The 23982-nt window shown below is 39.4% G+C and overlaps 1 protein-coding gene across 1 annotated transcript in view; it reads left to right on the top strand.

Moving 5' to 3' along the window:
- LOC128718101 (titin-like) overlaps positions 1-23982 on the top strand; it is a 91528-nt gene that overhangs the window by 6709 nt on the left and 60837 nt on the right. The gene's annotated exons all lie outside the window — the stretch shown is intronic.

The raw sequence follows: 23982 nt of genomic DNA, 5'->3' as shown, positions 1-23982 counted from the left end.
ATATCTCAGAAATAACATATACGTTTTACCATTATTTGCAACAGTTGGCAAGCGTTCAACAAAAATTTCATAATAACTTCTACTTTAATTGTCTTAGACTCTTCTCAACACATCAATTTTTCTATACAATTAGTATTTGTGATTATTTTTACCAGCTGCATTAAACGGAGTTCATTCATTTGAATTTGTTTCGTATCAGTTGACATAATATTAGCTTGATTATTTATTATTTAAGAAAACATTTGCCAAGTTTCGGTATTGCCACGAGCAGCTCGTCCGTTGGCTTCAACATAATGAACCGGTTCTTGTTTTACGTCGCGTTTCGATTAATAGTATTTCATCCATTATCGTTAATTATTATGCTGCATATTTTCTTCCTCATCTACTTACTACTCGAATGTCAAAAACTCACGATTGCCTTGTCATGGTTGTATGATTCGTTCCATTTATCACGTACCGCTGACCCTGTGCCAGCACACGCCAACCGCCTAGTGTTACCGAAAGAATAGTACAGGTTTTTCCTAAAGGACACATGATACGAGGAAGCATCCAAACCGACTATCCCTTTACGTCTCGCACACCACAAACTCGAAAAATCATCATATTCCGGCAGCAATTAAGTATAATGGATAGGACAAACGTTTTGCAGTTTATTATGCGCGGCCGAGGCGTGCTTGTTGGATGACGATCGGTTCGTAGAGAGACGTACCGTATGTATGTGGGGTGGAACATGCCTGTTTTTCCCAATGGATCAGTCCACCTGGGTTGTAAATACACTCTCCGGTGGGAATATTTCAAATGACATTTCAACTGAGCTGATTGCCGAGAGTGGGATGGAGTGCTATTTTGCAAAAATTAATTTCATGATAATCAAGCTTGTTGTGTGTGTGGTACAATTTCCTTTCCCTTACTTTCTCTTGAGATCGGACAATAATGTCATAAGTATCTGTTACGAAAGGTTAATCATTTTATTGTAATACAGCGTTTTCATGTCAAGAGGGATTGTTGGTAGAGTTTTTAATTCGCTCTTTTTTGGTCTCTTAATTTGATCATTTTTGTTTGTAAAATAAATAGTTCTTCACAAATTGAAACATCTAGGTTGTATCCAAACGTGTGTTACTTGTTAGTAACTAGAGGAAACTGTGTATTGGAACTGTGTGTACTAGCTTTTTAAAAGCAATTTAGTAAGTGAAAAAAAGCAATTTAGTGAAAATCAGTGAAGCATTTGTAGCTTCTAACATATTGCTCCTTCAAAACAGTCAGATATATTTAATGTTATCTGAAGTGCTCCGTATCCGATTGTGTTTGGAGATTTGGTCTCCCATGGGATTTGGTGGAGTTGTATGTGGCAGATTAGTTGTATGCGTGTAGCCGTTTTCAATATTGTGCCAATATGCACAGAATAAGGCATTGGTTTGTTAATATTATTTCGATATTATGAACAGAAACACCGAATTAAAATTGAGGTTTGACTGAAATTAAGTTGAATTTTTATACTTTGTTGTCGCGATCAGAATAGATTGTTCTAACATGTTCGAACACCGAAAAAGAAATGTTTTTTTTTAGTAAGCAACTAATGGCCAACAATGTTACCCATAAAACGGTCATCCAAATGGCAATCGGAACAGTAAAAATCTTAAACTCTGGCTGTTCTCTTTAGCTTTAATACAGTGTCTCCACTCGAATGCTTCTGTTGCTTGTGAAGCAAATATCGAACCGGAAGAATAGAAAAAACAACAAGTAAAATGATGTCGGTTTGGTCAATGTACTGACCAAAACAGCACGATCAGAATGGAAAACCGGATGTACACAATAAAAGTGCGATCGACACAGCAAATCCGTCGTTTCCTACAGTAGTTGCGGTTGATGAAGAGCGAGGAAAACGGTTAAGTTTCTTTTTGATTCTATGGTAGGCTTCAGGACAATCGGCTTCTGCGAACGCAACGAATGGATGAACCTACCGATACAAACAATACGCTCGGTCAAGGAAAAGAACCGAGCTATGGTTCGGTTAGAAATAAGCGACGGGACAGCGATGGGATGATACATAAAAAAGAGCACCAACACTCGCAGGGATCCGCAGTGCAACTATCCACAAATTACAGATTTTCGTCGGTCATCCTTTCGCTTCAAATCGATGTAATTTGTATGTGTGTGTGTGTGTTTGTGTACCCAAATGGTTCCGTTTCTATTCTTCATCAAAAGTAGGATATCGCCATTCCTACACAACAATGGACGCACACAATAGATCGGATATCTGTGCTTTTGCCTTCATTTTTCCACATCCTTCGGCTATGTCGATGGATCGATCGATTGACGTCGATTGTATTTTCGTCGTGTTGTACGCCGGAACTCTCGGTCATTAATGAAATTAGTCATGTTAATAATTCGAAATATTCGTAGAAGATTCTTCTACGTTTATCTCTCCCTATATAAATGGATTCTTCGGGAGTTAATATGCAAATGTTATTATTATGCTTTTAAAATATGTTATCGTACACGAAAGAAGGAAAAAAGGAAATACAATTTAAGGAAAAAATAGGATTATTCTTCAAACTTGTACCACTTTCTACATCCATTTCCGAACCGCTACATTACTGCCTTTGCAAATTTTATTCAGCTTTAAAATTGTTTTGTACAATTCTTGAAGGTCAAATTGTAGATAAATATTTGTCCTCGATAATGACTTCCATTTTATTGATGGTTGATGGAATGCGTTCATTTCGTGATTTTCATTTTGCATAATATGACGTGGAAAAGTAAAGGAAAACCACTCTCTGCTCGGGACCATTTAAAATCAATGATGAATTGGTGTTGATATTTCAATTTACGCGTCACTACGAGACGGCATCAGGAACCATTCGAACGATGATTCATTCACCGGATCCAACACCGGTAGATAAAACCGTCGCCACTGCCTTACCGGAATTGTACGGCTAAAGGTGTTGGTTGAATGACATCCTCGCGACCCATCCATCATTTCAATAAACACACGAGCGTAACGGCGCACTGTACACAAAATGGGTAGCCGAGGATCGAAATGAAAGGCGCCTCCATCGTAGCGACATGATGTAGATTTTTCGATTGTATTTTTTTTTACTTGGTTAGTTTCGATCCGGTTGACGAAGAACCCAAAATGAAGTAGGCTTATTGTGTTTACTCACACTTACTAATACGTTGATGACAGCAGTAGCGATGGTAGATGGGTTTTAGCAAGATGAGAACTAGCTATGTTGTCAATAATTTATAATACATGGAAGCACACTTGTTTACCTTTGCCAACTTACCACACCACAAAGGGTTTAATTTTTATGGATTATCCAAAGGAAGGATGGAGCCTTTAATCTAATATTCTTTAAATTAGTGTGCTGCTATATTATGAAATGTCATTACGTAAATATATAAATTACTTATTTTCATCGCTTTTTACCCAAAAGTATGATCCAGTTCGTAATTTGAACATGCAGTCCCCTAAATACACGGTATCTTTAATATGCAGATTGGGAAATACGCGGTTTTTTTTTTAATTTGACTGCTGCAGTTAGTTTACAACTCAAATTTCAAGCAAAACCATTTTTTTGTAATAAATTATTGATAAAGCCGAGAAGGCGATGTAATAGATTGACTTTATATGGTTTAATGGGTTTCTCTAAAAGGCGGCGGCTGAATATATAAGCAAACGCAGAAGTCCAATTTATAGTATTCAAGGATAAACGAGTATATTTCCGAATAAGATATACGCGGAATATAGCGATTGAAATATTTAATGCAACTCGAGTACTTCCTGTGAATCAAAAATACAGACTCGACATGTTCATTCGGCGTAACCGAGGAAATTATATTTGAGGATAATAATATTTGTATATACATATTTATATATACAAATAATATTTGAGGATTTTTTTTTTTTTTTTTGGATAGTTACAATATTCTTTAACTAGGTGTAGTATATCTAGCAATATCCCAAAATTCGCAGTGGAACTTTATATTCATTCACATTGGGACTTCTGAGGATTTAGAAGTTAAGAAAACTGCAACATAAATATTAATTAATTCCATAAAAAATTTTAGTTTTTTTTTAGCTTTTTAGTTATTTCATTCGAATTTTGAGCAAAAGAAATTCTCACGGTTTTCTGTTATCACTTTATCACAAATAGAAATAATATCGAATCCTTTAAATTGCTAACTTAGAACATTCGAACATCATTCGAACATAGAAATGCTTACTTTTTCGAATCGGGTTTTCCTTGCTTTGCACACTGCAAAACACGCATATTCAACCAAAATTGACCAACGAGGTGTTACTGGCACTAAAGACATTCTAAAATTTTCATCTGGTATCATTTTAATTAAAATATACGCTATAGCTTGATAAATACAGCATTTTAAGGAAGAGCAGTTTTGCGTTTGAAATTTTATGTGCAGAGATGTAATGGCTTAATAACTCTTATAATCATTACCATCATATTTGAAGACATCCAAAGAAAGAGCAAGCGAAACATTTTAATTAGTAATGTTTTATATTGCAAGCATATACATAAATATTGCATAAAACATCACTGCATCTTGAAATAAACTTATGCTTCAAGTTATCCGTTTCTAACGAAATCAACACTTTCAACCTTCTGGGTACAATATTCGCCAATAAACATATCGTTCCGATAACGGTAACACGCTTTCGTTAGTGTTGTTGAGCGTGATTAGATGAAGGTGTTATAAAATTTTATTGCTCTTATTTACGGCTTTTTACGCAGTTTACACTATATCTAGTTGCCGAGGTTGGCGGTAGTTTCGCTGTAGTTTCACAATGTTTCTCATAGCGATAAAAACCTTTTACATATGATTGAACGTGTGTTGACCACACTCCAATCCAATCCAAAGTCCACAATCCAATGATTTTGTTTACTATTCCCCTTCAATGGTAAATCAGACGGTACAAAAAATTTATTAGTTGTTAGTTTTGGTATCGCTTTATCTATTAGTAGTTGTAAAACCATAAAACGTGTTAAAATCTTTAATGAAGTTAATTTAAGGGAATTTTGTGGTATGTTGCTAAGATGAAGTGATTTTGGTTGAAACTTAGAAGGAGCCTAGGTAGGAGCCTTTACCCTCCGACTTGGTTTGGTCTTGAACATATACACTTACTTACATCGATCGATTCTGTTATTTGAAAGACGTTTCTATCGGTTCATTCACCGACGTTCTATCGTACTGTTGACTAATCGCGATGAGGAATTTGGTAGTATATTTTTTTAGAAACAAATCGTAATCTGTATTTTTCTAGTTTCTAGTTTAGTGTTTAGTTAGGTGTTAAAGGTTTATGGGTTAAATTTTACTTGGTCATTCTCGAAAAAAAATCTTCGTAACGAATTACGAATAACGATTTTTCTATTGTTTAAAATTCCTACAAATATACCAAATCGTTGTCTTCATATCGTTGCTATGTTAAAGTATTCGCCTTATATCAGATAGGAAATTTAACTCACAATGTAACTTAATAGCGTGAGAGCTTCTGATACCCTTTCTCAACAGATTGAAATGATAAAAATATGATTCCTTAGCCTTAGTATGCATGCCGCACGTAAGCGTTCCTGGAATTATTCGCCATTTTTTGGTCTTTGCTAGGGTAAGATACAAATAACAAAAAACCGCGTAACGAGTTCAACACAGCTCAGTTAGTGTATTCCGAGAATTGGTACGAGTATTCCACCAGGTCTGAAAACAAATAAAAGCTCTTTGCGTTGTGCCCCAATGTTTTGAAGTTTCACAAGGTGTGTGGAAAATAAATACAAACATGTTTACACGAAATTTTTTCGTTTGGCTTTTTGTTGTGGTTGTCGAATATAAGCAACAACAAAAAAAAAGTTTCATAATGCTATTAAATGTGAATTACTATCCTCATGATCGACGACGATGGTGGTAGACTGTAAACAATTTGTTCGGGTTTGATTGTTTTTCCTTGCTGTAGAATATTTAACATTTTCTCTATAGTCGAATCATAATAACAAACCCATATGTTGTTGTTTTGATATTGAACGATAATGCTCAAGTCAAGAAATTATCGCTATTTTCAAAAATAATATCAATCTGTAAAATATGTTTTAATGAAACATTTTACTATGTCAATCTACCATTACTACAGCACCAGATGTGATAATGTAGAATGCTATTAGATTCTAAAGCCTGATCATTTAATTGGTTTCAAATGAAACAGGATTGCTCAGTATTATTGAATCAATCACATTTGAGATAACTCTTATCTGGCATGTATATCTAAAACTAAGTTTTCCGTTAAAAACAAAACAATAAACCGTCTAGTTTCAATGGGCGCAATTGAAATAATTAAATACAAACTCATGCGTTGTATAGTTAGTTTCATTTTTTTTCGTTTGTTACAACGGCCTTGCCGTATCGACTTATCGGATTAGCCGGATAGTCAATCCTTGCTACGGGGGATTGGTCCGAATGGGATTTTGGCCTTATCCATTCGTGTGAAGGCCGGCACCGCTACCATCATGCCACCAGGCAGCCCCTGTTAGTATAATGTTCATGTTAAATAATACTAAGTTCTTATTATCTAATGTAAGTTAATCTTATTATAATCTCTCATGTTTGCTTAACTAATATAACATAGTAAAAAATAGATGTTGCAAGCAACAGTATGATTAAATCGCTGTGGCGCGATGCGACAGAGTTGCGATAGGTGGCGCACGCTTAAAAAATGGGATCACGGTCGGTAATCAACGATATTCACGAACGTGTACCAGAAAACGACGATGGCAGAGTTGAAGGCGAGTGCCATGAATAAAGCTGATCTTTTCGAGCCACCAGCTAGAATAGAGTTTTTTAAACTCCAGAAAGAAACAAAAGATTAAATAATTGTATTAAAAAGCTATTCGCACTCGCCTTTAGTTAGAAAAGTGGTCGCTGGACGCTGGAATAGTAGCTGTTACAGGACGCAACAATAGTCGGGAGCTAAATATGAAAGAGGATTTTATTAAAGATCCATTTCATTGTCATTGCCACAATCGTAATAAAGTCCAACTAGCACTAGCTTAATAAAATCCAACTCCCAACCCTGCAACGTTTGAGGAACTTTCCCTTTTCTTAGCTAAAGTTTGTTTTGCGTTAGCATTGGTGTATATTCGGCATCGTCTCGTCCGATGATCACGATTGTGAAAACTATCGCTTACGTGCCTCAGAAACATCCGTAGTTGCTGTCAATGCAGTCACTACACCTCATCGGACGGGGAAGCGTATGAAAGTACTTACGGTACGAATTGAAATATCAAATGGCCATCGGGCTAGGGGGTACCGTCGGGTACGGTTTTCACGAGGCTGCAGGCTCGAAGATTGTGTATCTATCATCCCTTTCGCTTAACGGGAGAGACACAGCAATGATTAAATGAAAAAGAAACATTCCACAAAACCATTTAACGTGCGGTTGGCAGAAATGTCGAACTTACCGTAAGCATAGGTACCGATTCGGTACGGTGTGGTGCTGGCTGCCATGAAAGTGTGATGAGTTAGTTGACGCTATTGCCGTTCATTTCCAACCATCCTGTCTAAGTGCAGTGCATCCGGGCGGACCATAAACAGCGGCTTGCGTTCCAGGCAGACTGGTAGAAGTGCGTTTGCATTCTCTTTGCTGTCGGTGCAATATTCACATTATGCACACATTCACTCGATGTTTTATGAAGCTAAGCCGTAATGCGCTGTAGTTTCTCTTTTCCAGCTCCTATCATTGACGTGAACTGGAATGTGATACTTTTAGGATCTCGTTTTCCCTACTAGATATGTTCGGTAGTGTACCGTGAATATTGAATCCGGCAATAGCCGTCCGTCATGTTCGGCGATTACTATTTAATAGCAAAAATGGTATTTGTTACTATTTCGGAAGATTGATCTTAACAATGTTCAACTTGTTGCATATTAACAAACGATGAAAAAAGACAATGAAAGTTGTTTGATATTGGTATTCAAAAGAAATCAAACATATAAGATTTCACAAGTCTATTTATAATAGATTGATTGATTGTAACAGATTAATCAATAAAACATTACTCTACAACTTTATCCAACACTTGAATCTTACTTTAACAAACTTGCGCCGTACATACCAGACAAGTTGCCAAATTAATTGAATTGCATCTGCGCAACTTGTCATTGTTGTCATCCATCAAAGGACGGTTTAGTGCTTCACACCATGTGCTTAAGTAAGTACCTGCCATATTGCAACAACGGGGCTGTAGTTGAAACCAACAACGGAAACAAATTATGCAAACTCACTGTGAATCTACCCTCTCATGAAATTCGCGTTGCTAACAAATAATTTTTGTTTCAAGCAATCGTATGAACGAACACATTGGTGTCATTTTTTCTCGTGCTTATTCCACATGTGTCCGATAATCCCTTTCCGTTCCATGAAGTATGTAGCGATTTCGAAACGGTGCATTTCACGGTGTGAACCCTCTCTTTTGGTACTACTGCTGGATTGACGTTTCGTCGCATTTTCGCTTCAGACCATACGACGCTGCTAGTGAGTTAAAACAAGGAAATCGTTTGCCGTTGAACGGGCCCGGTTGCTGGTGTACTGTCAATATTGATACATTATTCAATAATGAATGGCATATTTATGAAATATGCAACCGCAATGAAGTTTCGTAAAGCGTGGAACTAAGTGGATGGGAATGGTGTCAAAGAAGCCACGGTGTACGTAAAATTGGTGTGAATCAAATAGCACATACGGCTCCATGCGGTATGATAACATTTTTATTGGGATATGTTTTCACATCCGTTTCGTTTTGCTCAGACATATGATGAAAAGTAGTTGGTGGCATGAGGAACAGAAAAATGGTTGTGGAATAAAATTTACATCAAGACCAATAAAGTTGCAATACATGTATTTGTTGAACAATGTCAGCAGACAGTCCTTCTTTCGTCGAACATTTTCTTTTACAATTTCGAACACATAAGAATTATAATTGGATACTTTATGTTTGTATTTCTTTATATTATTTGATAAAGAAAACAATACTTAAAATCGAATCTATCTGTTATCTGATCTATTCTGAATTATTTAAAACATTAAACATTATTTTTTTTCATGTTCTACTCTAATATTTTATAGTTTCTCATAAATTAAATAAGCATTACGCATATCTCCAGATTTATTTCACTTCATTTTCGAAATTTATGACAATAAACTACTGAAGAACCCTTCATTGTCCTTCATAAAAAAGAAAAAAAAGCCGCCTCTGCTCCTTATGTTTGTTGCTTACATATGCAACTGACCATAGACTTAATCATCGTCACTTTTGTGGTCAATATTCATTCCAGACCTTTGCTTTGGCTTTTGCTAGCCGACCGAATGGAACGTGCGGTTAGTTACTGCCCACAGGACCTACCCACGCTACACCCTTTCTGCCATCGATATGCTTCTGTTTATGGGCCGAAGCATTACACTCCATGCAGAAAAATGACCGCTTCTTGCAGCACCGGAATGTTGGCAAACTGATATCCGTTTTCTCTTGTCGGAAGGATACATTTTCCCATGCCCACACATACACGCTTGTAGCAAAATGAGTGGGGAAAAGGAATAACTACACACAAACAAACAAACAAACCAGGATAGGAAACCTTTGGTGCTCGTTGCCGGGGAACGGGTTTTTGGCATTGGTTTATTTAATGGAGTATAAAATTGCCCGGAATTTCGGGAATAAAAAGCTCGAGTGCGCACTCGCGCCTACCCCTTGTGCTCCGAGCTACGTCGGTATGCTGTTCGGATCCTTGTTGGGGTACGGGCTCTAATTGACACATTTGTAATGGGTTGTGCAGTAGCCCGGCTTGGTATATGTGGTGAACCGGTGCTCATATTCATAACCCGTTCGTAACCCGCTGCAATTTTTATTTATTCATTTTACCAACATCATTGGACGATGAAAAGTAATGAACCACAAATGCAATAATTTTTAACAACCATATGTCGGATATCTGTAGCTTCACACCGGATGCTCAGTGGTGTGAATTTTTCATAAACAAATGCAAAAGAGATAGTTCCTCTACCAGTTGAAGAATTTTTAAAATTGTTGTTATTAATAGTAATCAACATTGCAGGCATGGATATGGGTACAAAATGATTAATGAATGGGTTTTGGAAGATTATATTACGAACGCATTTTGTATGCGTTTTGATAGTTATGTTAGAAAAGCATGAGTCGTTTGAGATAATTCTATGGCTTATTCAAAACCGTTTGGTCTAACACCCTTAAGGTAGCCGATCGAATTTCGTACTAGGACTTTCTAGATGATGAAGCACAAAATTGTTCATCGAATAGACTATTCGATAGTTAATTAGGATTAAAGTCTTAAAGGCCTTTCGTTAAAGTTTACAATATACAATACAAAACTGTACGACACTATACTATGCTATGCGATGGAATGAATAAACTTAATGTTTTATTTTGTTGTTTAATTTCAGGTGAGTTCCTCTTACGTCCTCATATTCGCTGTGAGATTACAAAACGGTTTGTATCATCTAAATTGTTTGCTCAAACATCTCAAAGTTATATCTACCTTAGCACATCCTTTACACCCATTTGCGGCATTAAATCAACGGGCGGCTTTTACTGCTGCTAGTAAAAGTGATTGAAAAATTCGTCCCCATTAACCGTGCATCCGACCAATGCGGAGCACCAAGAACGTTGGGAAGATTTAGTTTGGGTATCCCGCAAGGCATTAATCGTACCACTAAATTGACCATGACATTCTACTCATCCCCAACCCCTGCTGCTAGCCATACGCACGCAGCTACTAGCGTGTGTATATTTATGTGCGCCCACCCAGCAACCGACGAGGGCAACCTGTACCGCTCGTATTTAATTCCACCTTTCATTCCTTTCTTCTCGTGTCGATTCCATTGGGCGGGCCTAGCTACCCTTGTGTACCCGCCCGGCAAAATCGGCGTCGTTGACGGTGATCATGACTATCATACCACAAATGCAACTCATTACGATGTTTATGCACTGAATTGCGCTTGTATCTTCGCGCCTGTACTGTACGCGCGTACCCGGCTGTAATGTGGTGCAGTAGCAGCAGCAGCAACAGGAGTAGCAGCTTCTTCATTGATTGTGTTTTTCACACCGGCTGTGTATATACGCTGTCTGGCTGATATGTATGTTCGCTGCTGCGTGCGTTGGTATGCTGCGGAATTTTAGCCACATAACTGCGGCAAAACACGCACTGACGTATCGGAGCAGGGCGCGAATATGCCGAAATGATCGCGTGTAGGGTTTTCCGAGTTTAATTATGCGTGTTATCGGTGTGTTATCTTCAAACGACCACTATCATGAACGCTCGCAACTGAAGCGTTCTTTCTGTTGCTTCCGCTAGGCTCTTCGTATGTATTTCGCGAATGAAATCGCTTTAAATGCTTCGTTTATTCTCTACAGGGCGAAGCGAAGAACGACGGCTTGTGCAAGGGCAATGTTGCTGGCGATATAACATAAAATCGTAAATCTTCTGCCAATTAATTTCTGGCCCATTTCTTTCACTGAGTCCTTAGGACGCTCCTTCGCCTAAGGTTTGAAGCATTTTTTGGTACCGTTCCGCGTCATGTCAAGCGCGCATGTTTTCCATCAACGTTAAGGAGTGTGATGGTTATTTACGTTCCATCATGGTTTGATCATTGAGTTTTCGCAAATAAAAGAGACATTTAGCACAAATCTTGCAGCTCATACAGCTAACACGACTAGCTGATTGGGTGTGCATATTATTCGTTTTGTAGATTCGACAGCCGCTGACTTGATAATAATTCTGTTATCCGCAGCAACGAATACTATTTGCAATAAAAATTATACAAAATTCTTCCACTGTTAAGACACTTTGAATGTTAGATGATTTGCCATGTGAGAATTAATTTATTGCTTTATCCTAAGAATCTGTAAATTTGTAGCTTCTTAACACGTTTCCAACCCTTTGATAGTTATCTTATTACATGTACTACATTAGCAAAGTGTGTAAACCTCATTTTGATTGTTATAACCGATCAACATTTGCATCATGTCAGATGATAATTAAATAGTACCTCTATTGCCCGGTGAAGTGTTTCGTAAATTTTAGACCAACGAACGAATCGGTATAATAAATGTAAAGGCATAAATAAATGTTGATAATGGAGGGAAACAATCGTGTCTCTGCGGACAAACGAACCGTTCTGAGCTGAAGTGTGCACATTAAAATGCATAATTGTAGCAGGTTCTTAATTAAAACAAATGCTTGTCACTTTGGCACCTTACACGGAAACTGTTCTGAGCTACAATGGAACAAGAAAGGTGTAGTTTCTGTTTCCCTCCCCGCATTGTTGAGGCTGCCAAACCGACCGTGTTTAAAAAATGCACCATCATTTTATGCGCCTTCTTCACGCAGTTGTCGTGTGCCTGTGTGTGTCTGTCACGAGAGGCCGGAAAACATTCCCGGATGGCGATGGTTGAAGGTACGACACGGGATGGTAAAGGATGTATACTGGCAGGAAAATTATATAAACAAAAAGAAAGGCAGGCTGCATGTAAACGGCTTCATGCATCTGAAAGGTCTTGGCGTAGTTAGAGTAGAACCGTTTTACTGGAAGAACCCCACACCGCGCTGGTTGGCATGTTTGACGAACCGTGAAACATTCGGTATTTGACTGTGACCGGCCCCCTTGTTGAGTTTTTTTCCGGTTCTTTACTTCAGGGCAGAATCAACGTTCCTTAATAGTAGATCCGTGCGAGATGAAGTTTTGGCGAACCGGAGAGCATGCTTTCTCAATTCTTTTCCAAACTGTAAATGCACATACACTAACGCACCGCATAATGGAAGAAGAAGGTGCACTAGTGTATGATAAAGCTTCTACTTACTGTCTCATTAATGGCAATTAAACAAGAGAGTGTAGTTAAGAAGTACGAAAGGTTCGTGATGGTACACGGGTGTTCACCATTAGAGAGAACTGGAACGCGTTGCTGTGAAAATCGGGACGGAAAGTGCATCATCACCGACCCGCGAAGAGATGGTTGCTCGAAAAGCGGTGCAACCAGAACACAGAATGCGAAACAGCAAACACAGTGCGAAGAAATGGCAAATAGTCTGCCTGGTGGTAATTATGCAAAGTCGATTTGAAACAAGCTCAGAAACTCGCGTGCCCGTGACGGAAAATCAAAACCAAACGAAGGGAAAACAAGTGATTGTAGTGTATAAAATGAAAGAAGCAAAAATCGGGAGACCGTAACGCAATTGACTGAAGGTCTGTATTAAAGTTAACATAAAAATGGTCCAAATTTAAACCACACAATGTCAGCTGTTTTTGTATGTTGAAACACATTAAACTATTCAGGGGTTGTCCTATCTGAGTATCAGCAAGAATTGTTAACGATTTGTAAGATATGTTTCTGTTTCTTAAACGAAATATTTGTGACGCGGTCCGGTGGCATGTTGGCAGCGGCGCCGATCCTCACACGGCAGGACCGAGACAAAATCCGGACCGTTCCCCCGTAGCCATAACTGACTATTATCAAGCTTACGTGGTAAAATAAGTTGAAAGGACCTGGTCGTTCTAACAAAAAAAAAAAAAAAAAAATGGTTGTGATTGTAATGTAGATAATGGACATCGAATTAAGTATCGTTTTCTGCACCATGATTTAATAATCAAAGCTAATTTAATCTAATTTCAAACCCCATAGCGAAAATGTCGTGTAGTTGACAATATAGTTTATAAAATTTTACAATTTTAGAACTTTAGAAGTCCAAATACTATAAGCCCATTTAACACCGAACAAATATTGCCTTATGTTTAGAATTTAACGTTTAACGTGAGTAAACTAGGACGTCAGTGGTTAGGTCCTGCAATCTTTTCCAATACAAATTATCCTCACTACCGAAACAGCAGTGGGTCAAATAATTGAAATACCTTTGTGGCTTGTGATCCATGCAACCTGATCCGGTCATCCAGCCGAGATAGCCGGGTTATCCTTCCAATCAAATATAAGCTTCCACGACTGGTGACGGGAGCTCTCGAAAGCTACTGAAAAGCAACACCGATGACGGTAATAAAAGCGTGTATGACTGTTTCGTACGGCAAAGTGCCGTAACCGTTCATCGCAAAAGCAAACAGCGGACATAGGCCTCACTACTCGCCGGTGGCCATGTGGTAGTCGGATTCGAAGTCAATTCGTCTGATGGAGAGATCAACTGTACCGTTTGCTGAGCGCTGCGGTGGACGAGACCTGCAAGATGATAGGCTTATGTAGTCCCTTCACACATGCTTCACTGGGAAGGCTTGGCAGACAGTCAGGTTTGGACCAACATTCAGCGATATTGCCCGCCGGCAGAGTTCACGACGAGGCGGATTATGATGATTTCTAGGGTGGAACGAAGAAACACTTGATGCTGCCGTGTTGTGTACGTGCCTGTGTGCACAAAACCTTTGCAAGCTTCGGGCTGAACTCGTACCAACACGTTGATGAATGCCGATTACTTGGTCTGTGTGCTTTTTTTTAATCCGTTATGTAGAGTTGTTGTGAGGAGGGTAGATACCGTAATGACTCCTCTGTTCAACCAACTTGTCGGTCCAGGAGACTTCTAACTTTTTTATTCTACACCTACTGGAAGTTCGTCTCACTTTTGGGTCTCACTTACTAAAAGCTAAAATAAGGCATTATGTTTCGTCTTCTCGAACCGAAATTCGCCCATCTGCGGGATGCACCCGTAGTTTACATAGTGGTTACAATGGGCCACCTTCTCCAGCAAAACGGGAAAGGAAATAGCTTACCCTTTTTCACCACACGCACACGCACACATACAAGCACACTTTGGGGAAAACGATCAGGAAAAGAGTGAAAATATAGCCATGAACAGCTAGGTGTTTTCGCTGTCGTGCGCTTCCCGTGCACGACATCGTCTATTTGGTGAAAATATGATAACGAGAAAAGTGTTGACAGGGCAAGCCAAAGTGTACGCATACGTATATGCACTCGTATGCGCGTAGGTAAGGTTCATTTCGGCAGGGGCCAAGCAAAAGTTCGCCTATTCCGCCTAGCAAAAGTTCGCCTATTCGCCTATTCTAGCATTCAGAATTTTCTTTTCATCGTTGTTGTTTCTACGGTGGCAACGAGGAAAAGTTTTACGACTCTTAGTGAGCATTGATGTTCCAACCCTTGGCGTTTCTAGTTGTGGACGGAGACCCTGTCTCAACAGGAGGCACCACAGCAGAAGCATGACGAGCCATATAACTGTGCTTCGTCCAAAAGTGGTAGCAGTGGAGCAACGAAAACCGGGGCTAGGGCAAAAGGGGTCGTATGACAAGTGGGTGGTGAGCATACATAAAACTTTGAGAACCGTAAAGCATTCAGCTCCACAGACGGGGGTGATATCATGGGGTAGAACTCCAACCGAAATGCGTCGTCTGAATCGCGAGGCTTAGTTCGATGGTGGTCGTCGCTACTGCTCGAAGCGTAAACGGTACACTCTTGAAATTATATTATTACTGTGTGCTTTATTGGATGAATAGAATAACCGTAATGATAAGTACAGTGAATGGGGTCCACATGTGGCAGATACGCTTGTTTGCGAACATCGCAGGGAGAGCCTATTACCAGAGCAAATGGCACTGTCTGTAACGATCAAATAGGCTTTCCCTGCAGTTGAACGCTTTAGCTTTGCACGTTAGTGATTGCTTTTTTTGGCCATAAATAAATAATGCTCGCTAAGTAGGATGTCATACGGCAAGAATTTATGCATCTAAGGATTAAAAAAATCAATAAATGTTAGAAACGTGGGATTGTTTCTATCGATAGTTAACTGCGCGTGTCGCGTGTTGCATGCAGTTAACAAATATTTAATTTATGTAGTAACAATACTAGTATTGTTGTAAAAGCATTGTTTCATTCTCGAATATTTCATTAATTGACAATCTGTTTTAATAGATAATATATCACAAAGATGAATCCAGTTTTATAGCATTAAAATTAGGATTAACCGCTGAAGGTACATTCCGCGAAAACGATTAACCATTAACGGCGGTTGCGATTAATTCGAACGTTTCGGTATTGGTATCTGCATCTGCCACCTCAAAACCTCAAAGCATTACCAGAGCAGATTGAGAACCTTAAACTGAACGATAATTTCATCGGATCAGATTAATCTTAAGCAGAGACGGGCTAAGCCGGAAAAACATCTCCAACTTTTCCACGGCAAAATCGTACGCCGAACTTCGTTCGTGCGCTTCGCCTCCCTATTGCTCTATTTGTGTACGCCTTTCTGTCTATCTGTGGATCCTGCAGAAGAGCTCGAAGCGACGTAATCGAGCCAAAAGCAATCAACAGCGAAGAATGAATCTTTGCGAACACATTTTGAAAGGAAGCCCGGTCAGAGGAACGCGCGGTCCGTAGCATTCGAGATTGACTCGATTTCCCACGATGCCGTGATTAGATTGAAGAATAGGTCCGGTTATGGTTTGCTCGACGGCTCATTGTTGTTGGTGGTACGCGTTTGTGTTTTGTGGTAATGATTTTCTTATTTCCTTTTCTGTAAGATGTTGGTTGTTTTTTTTTTAATTTCAAACCGCACTGCATCTCTTCGCTATCTAGAAAATGCTACCTTTTTTTTCTTCGCTCTCTCGTTCTCACTGTCTCTCTCTCACTCTATGTTGATTCGTTCGCTTTCCTTGATCGGTTGTTTGATGCCATCTGGTGCCATCTGCCCCAACGACAACAAAGTCGGTGACCGAACTGGCATTAACCGAATTAAGTTAGCCTCTATTAGCTGGCCTCCCAATCCAACGGGTGGGCTATTCTGCTCGATGAGCGATGAGTTTCGGCGGGTTGGAGTAAACGCGACAGAAGCCATCGTCGAGAAAAAATAGCAAAAGTTCATCGGACCCACCGCGTTGGGGAGGCGCGTTGCCGTAATGGCGTGAGAATTTAGCACTTCTATGACTGCCACCAACCCTGATATTCCTTGACTTTCGGGTGGCGAACGAAATAAAAAAAACAAGCTGGCGGTTCCGGAATTTGGTTCCAGTCCGTCGAACAACAAAACGCTTCGACGAGAATGGATTTGTTCCTTTCCTGTGTTTTGGGTGGGGTGGGCATAAGTGGGAGGCCAGTTTGTGCGTATGGTGCACCGTCGTGAAAACGCTTTGATCTTGAGCCGTTCCGGCGTTTCGGTCCGGATACGCTTAACCGTGTGCCGGAAAAGTGACACCTACATTTCGTACACAACGGGATGAGCAGTTAACAAGTTGTCAGAAAAGGTGCACAACACATGACGATCGGTTTTAGGTTGTTTAAAGTTGTTTTTTTTATTTATACAAATTCGTTTTTCTAAAATAAGTTTGATGCGTTTTATAACCAACCTTGTAAGATAAATAATTTATGATTTAGTGTAATTATTTTCTAACCATTGTGATTACATATATTGTAATCGTTAATCTGATTGAATACAATGGTTTCATGTATTGTGACAATCATGCCCATAAAAGTACAGGTTAATTGAATATACACATAGCTACGATCATAATTTAAATGTTTCTTTTGATATATTGCTCTTCATTACCTTATTGAGGTGCTTTGGTGCGACGTTGAAAACAGATACGAATTTGAGTTATCATCTGGAAAACACAACGGAAGATAATGTTGGCATTAACAGAATCTTTGCTAAGTTAGCACAGTAAAAATATTCCATTCCCAGTGAAAGGTGTTAATATTGCAGAACATTATGTTCCAATTTGATATGGAATCCAATTTCTTGCTTATTTTTCGTGTGTTTTTCGCGTGCACTGAAGGCAGGTGTTGATGTTTTGGAATAGTTTATGTTTGTTGGTGTGTATTTTTTGTCGTTTCACAAGATTAGTTTCCAGCTTGCCCTTTTTTATCTCAATATGGTTAACACAGCATCGACTTCATACGTTACGCACCGTTACCCGTGAAGGATGATCGAGTTCGGGATGGTAGGTTGTAGGCAAACCGCAGTGAGGTTGATTGATTGATGTGAATGTAATTTGAAGGATTGATTCTGTTGTGATGCTGATGTATTTTTTTCTCAATTTAAGTTTACTCTCGGTAGTTCCGTTTTGTTCTCGATGTTTGACGTGTTCGTGTTTGCAAATCGTTGCGTTTGGATATTTTTATCTTCTAGTGGGGAAACACAGAAGGCACGAGCACGCGCTTCGGTATGCGTGTATTAGTTGGCAGATCACTTTACGCTACCACGTATTTTACGTTGTTTTGTTATTTTGTTCGCTCAAACGCATGCTTGTATTAACCATTCTTCCGTACCGGAAGCTGCCTCCGGGATGACACGAATTTTTGGTACTGTTTTTTTTTGCTCTTTACATAAAGCTACCAATTTGTTGTGGGTAAGTTGGATGAACTTTTGTTTGTTTTACTATTGTCGACAATATTCCTGAAAAGTATTTTTGAACCTGAATGCTAAAGATCATGCAATAAATAACATGAAGAAATAGATGAAGCGAAGTCGAAATCAATTATTCGTTAAGATTAAATGAAAACAGTTATGTTTGCAATTAATTGTTCAACAGCATGAACATATATCTGATATAATGGCCCATTGGAAGTCGGCTGGTTATGAATCCAAATGTGTTTATAACTCTTGTTTTTGTTTGTTTGCTCCATATTCAAAAACAAACATGCTGCGATCTGCAGGTTGGAAACATTATCGAATTGTTCTGTAAATCAGCAAAGAATGGTTCTTTCTGAAGCAATTAATAATGATGACCTGAACTTAATTCTAATGCATCGTGCGTTCTAATTAAGCTTTACAAAACCACCTAATGAGAAGCATCGATTGATGAATCTTGTCTTGCAGGCACTTAGCAAGACTCTTTTTTTATTACATTTATAAAATAGAAAGAGCAGGAAATTCAAATACTCACGGCTGTGTAAGTTATTGTTTTGTGGATGTTATGAATGGTAAAATAATAATTGTAAATGGTCGGTCACGTCCAGCGGCTGGCGAAGGAGATGCACGATCCATGGTATGGGCTTTGTAGCTATTTTAAATATTCTTCTGAAATAAGTCTCAGTAATACTGTTTAATTTTATGCAATGAATGGAATTGTAAGTAGTGAATTCTTGAAAACGAGTCCAAGAAAAAATAATTTACTGATTGTATTTATCAAATAATTTGTTGATTGAAGTTTTTATCCTCATGCCGATTATCTTCTACGATTGCATATTTTAAGCAACCTAAATTTTCAGTCAACAAAAATTTAAGTTTATTAGTAAAGAAATGAATGCTATACAATATAAATATTTAAAATCAAACCTCGTGATTGAATCGTCATTGCGAATTTCTTCATGATTTTTTATCAAATTCATAGCTATAAGTGTAGAAGAGGAGGATGTGGTGGGAGTGAAAATTCCACGCTTCAGGCTAACCGCAATGAGTGACCACAAGATTGTAAAGCCAAACGAGAGCGTGCCTGATCAAAAATTCTATTCCTCCCATCCCGTGCGTATGAGCAATGGAGATGAAGTTTACATTCCGCTTCCATTCGGTTTGCCAATGCCACCACACAATATTCACTTCCAGTTCCATATGCTCGGCTTTGCCGGTGTACGAACAGATTGAATAGATGGCACATGGCTGTGTCGCGATGTGCGGTGATGAATGTATTCAGCAGCGATAGCATTGCGTGGTTAAAAACCGGGCCTTCCTTCCCCTAGATGCCACTACGACGTACGGCTTGTCGACATTCATAGCATCCGTGCAAAACGGTCGCTCGTGCCTGCGCCTGTGTATGGTTTGCGCTTGTCATCGGTCAATTCCTTGCGCACGGATAGTCGGACGGTTGATGGTGCTAGATAGGTTGCCATGCTGTTGTTGGTGCTGCTAAACGGCAGCACGGGGCCAGTAGTGAGAGCATAGGAACGTCGATGAAATGCGTGTACGTTCTTTTGCGTACGCATTGCGATGCTCACGAACTCCCGCAAACTGGTCAGGGCCATCAACGTGCCGCCGGTCGTCGTTGTCGTCAATTGTCGCTGGCGGTTGTGCCAGTTAATTAAATTATTGGCATTGAAATTAATTCCCGACGATCGCGTTTTGCTTCGAGCAGATGGTAAAACAGCTTGGGGAAGTTAGAGGAACAACGTAAATGGTTCTTCGCGTTACTATCCGAATAGTTTGCGATTACATGCTGCTTCGATTATTTCACCCCGCATCGTTTTCGGGCAACTCCTGTACGCACGAACGGTACCGACTTCCTATCAAATTCAACGTGGCTGCGTGACAAAACAACGATTTTCGGGCTGGCGACTCGAAATTAATATTTTCAATTAGGTGAACTGTGTTGAAGGATAGTATTGATTTGCATTTCAAATTATTTTCAGTTCAGGTTCATTGGATTGGACTTTATCCAAATAAAACTGAAAAAAATGTTTTCAACAATATTTATTATTTTGTTATGCATTTTTAGTTCTGATCTAAGGCTAACCCAACTATTCGAAATTTGTTTAAGGATCTATATGCCGGCTTTATCAAACCAGTTTGATAACAAATTTTATTGTTTTAATTACAGCTACAAAAGTTATCAATCCTGCTGAATGTTTGATCATATTCCCAATATTCCCGTAATTCCCATTAGACGCGAGAAATCCTTAATAGACGACATTCGATTGCCATCACTGCGTACGTAACTCTGACATCTTCTTTCGCGTATGCGAAAGCGTGTTGTATTGGTGGGTTGTTAGAACTGAAACTAGACACGAACGACACGTACCTTCGCATGTAGGTCCCGTACAAGGACATATTAACTATCTACGTCGGTGTTGCCGTGCGAAACATAATCGACCGGTAATTTGATCGCAGAGCTAGTTAATTATTTATTGAACGTTGTTTACTCCTTCAGCCAGTCGCTTGGATGTTTGGCGAAACGCTTAAACCTTCAATCGGCGGTGACTTGATTATCGTTCATGTTATAGTTGCATTATGACTGCTCGCGTCCCGAATATTCTATGAATGATGAGAGCACTGATTTCAAGTTCAAAATTATTTCCTGCAACTTTATAGAGTGTTTATTTAGTTTACCTATGTTCTGATGACTAGTGACTGAAGATTAATAAACTATTTAACATTGGTGTTTTAACGTATGAGATACATTTATACCTTGTTAACTATAGTCTATATAACTGAATAATACACATAAATTAGTCATTTCATTTTATAATTGTTATTTGTGTTTAGTTTATGTTTTTTCAGTGTAACATTAGCATTAAATAATAAAGTTTCGGGCTCTTTTACATAGGCTGTTATTTTGGCTAGGCGACAAAGTGATAGTTTCGTTTGGGCATATACTCATTATCACCACTAACAACTTTGTACTGGTATATACAATTGTGTTATCAAACGTGAGCTCACTATTCCCTGACTTGCTGGTGTCATTTTCAGCAGTACCGTACGTGCGGAAGCACCGACATCTTAACTGTGTGATTTATGCTCGATCGAGTGCGAGTGAAACCTCGTCTGATTTCCATCTGCATGCCTGCACTACCCCACACTCGAGTCAATTGATACCATACTGTAGGCCATTTCCCGAAGCGTCTACTCGACCCAGAGCGTGAAATATTGTTTACCTGATTTGCATAATGGTAATCAATGTTCTGGCCCGCTTCCGGAGTGACAGCACAGCAGCAGTTTGCTGATGATGTTCGTGGCTACTGTTTTCTGCTTATGCGATTTTATTACAGCTTCCGGGTGCCCGTTTGTCGGAACTATGTTGGACGTATGGTTAATTTTCCAACCATCGGCCATCATCCTGTCAATGTTCGTAATTTAGAACAAAGGGTGGACAGCGACGGGAGAAAAACTTTCCTTTTTGCAGAATTCATCTCGCCGTCGGTATGAAGTCGTTTATCACTCGGGACGGTTTTTGCAGATTTTATTAGTTTCCGATGTCACTTTAAATTCTCGTATCGAGATTTGATACGACCGTACGATGACGATTCAAACAATCGAACAGTATTTTTTTAATAGTATAGGATACACATTCGACAAAGTGTATCAAAAAACTTAATTTAAACTTTATCTATTCAAGAATGTACCTGTTATCATGATCATTTAATCATTATCAAATAGATACCGGCATTCGTCTAGATTCTACATTTCAGATTACTACTTACTAATTTGATGCATCTGCATCTGCTTGATGTAAGTAGAACCACACTTGTCACTAAAGGACATTACATTTCCTCAATTATAACTTGTAAAAAACTTTTTAAATAAAAAGTCTCAAAGTTTTACCATGTTTATTATGTTTCATGTTTCATTTATGTTTAAAAGAGGATAGAATTTGTTTACTATTGCTTTACATTATGAAATTAATAAAAGAATAATAAATAAATATAGGTTTAAATATATTGCATCACCAGTGGTCACTAGTACGAAATCGTTGGATGAATAATCAGTTCCAATGTTGGATAGTATTTTACCACCCAATTGATACTGACAGTGAGTGGCAAGCGGTGAAAAAGCACTGGAAAGACCGTTATAGGATTGCGCAGCCCGTTGCTCTTTTGGTAACAAAACCTCCATAGCATTCAATATGCTCAAGCTTAGAAATCGATAAAACCAAGGACAAACCAAACGGGCTGTCAAACTAAGGATCGATTCAGGAAAGGAGTCCTTCGAAGGACCTTGATCGAGCCGCCAAAATGCCGGTATTGGTTGGATTTGGGAGAAGCAGAAACACAAAAACTCATCCTCCCAGTCAAGTGCGACGACGCTAGACGCGTTTCGGTGTGAATGTTGAACCAAACAAATCCTCTCTACTAGCACTCCGACTTGGATTCCCCGGTACATATTTATCGTGTGCTGCTTTCTGGTGCGTCCCGAGGTTCAACTCTTTTATCAAGTGTAAGCAAAGGACACATGGAACGGTGGCATGATTGGACCAAAGCCAACCAGGTTTTTTGAGGTTCGCTGGATTCGATGCAAGCAAATGTTTGTTTGTGAAAGTATTAGCGTTGTAGTGTTGTCGAGAATGAGGACATTCGCAAAAGCGACACTGGAGGTGAAGCGAAAGGACTCGATTCGGGAACCTCGCCGCGTCTTGCTCGAACGTATAATTGAATCATAAAAATTTATAACACCATCGTCTTTCGTCGCAGGGCATCATCGGACGTGAGTGGCCACTTGCTGCCTTCGTTTAGGCGAGAACAAGAAGAAGCTGATTTGGGTCACGCCGTAGGCGCGCGTCATCCCTCCAAGGATGTCGCCGTATGCCAAATGGAACGATCCGTGTTTCCTCACGACCTGTATCATGGATGTTGCTTGTCTATGATGGAGCTGTGCCGGTGGTATGGATCAAAATGACGATGATGATGATGAGGTTTTCTTTCCCTGATTTGAACATCTTGTGATTTTGCGAAGTAATTCGTTGCCCTTGATGGCGTTGGTGTTATGTATTTCATTTATTTTTTTTCTACCACTCGAGTTTTCCTGCTCGGTGGTATTGTTCGATGAAGGCAAACCGAGTACCGTACGGAGCAGGCCTATCGATGACTGGATTAGCTGCTCATAAATGTAAGCATGACTTCATCGGTTCACTTAGCACGCTCCGACGCCGTCGTTGCGTTGACGTCGCTCCATGGCGCCCAGCGAGACCGTTTTTATTTGGTATCAACGGAGAACGAAAGAAAACTACTAGCGAGTGACGGTGCTGGGTGCTGACATTGTTTGGCTTCCTTCCATCGCTGCCGTTCAAGAGGGTTTGCCGTACCGCTGTTCACATAAGCCCCATGAAACACATTGTCCTTTTCGAAGGCGTTGGCCTGTGCTTTCCTTTTCTTTTCTTTTTCACACCTATCCAACAACGTGTTCCATGTTACTGACGAAGGCGCGTTTGAAGTAGTCTGCTCTAAAATGTGTAAACCGTACGCAAGTGTTGTGAAAAAGTGTGTATAACCCCTTTGGTAATGCAACCGTTGACTC

Source organism: Anopheles marshallii, chromosome 2, assembly GCF_943734725.1.
Source record: "Anopheles marshallii chromosome 2, idAnoMarsDA_429_01, whole genome shotgun sequence".
NCBI classification, from domain to species: domain Eukaryota; kingdom Metazoa; phylum Arthropoda; class Insecta; order Diptera; family Culicidae; genus Anopheles; species Anopheles marshallii.
Note: the sequence above shows the minus strand (reverse complement) of the source record. Positions and strands in the feature narration are given on the sequence as shown.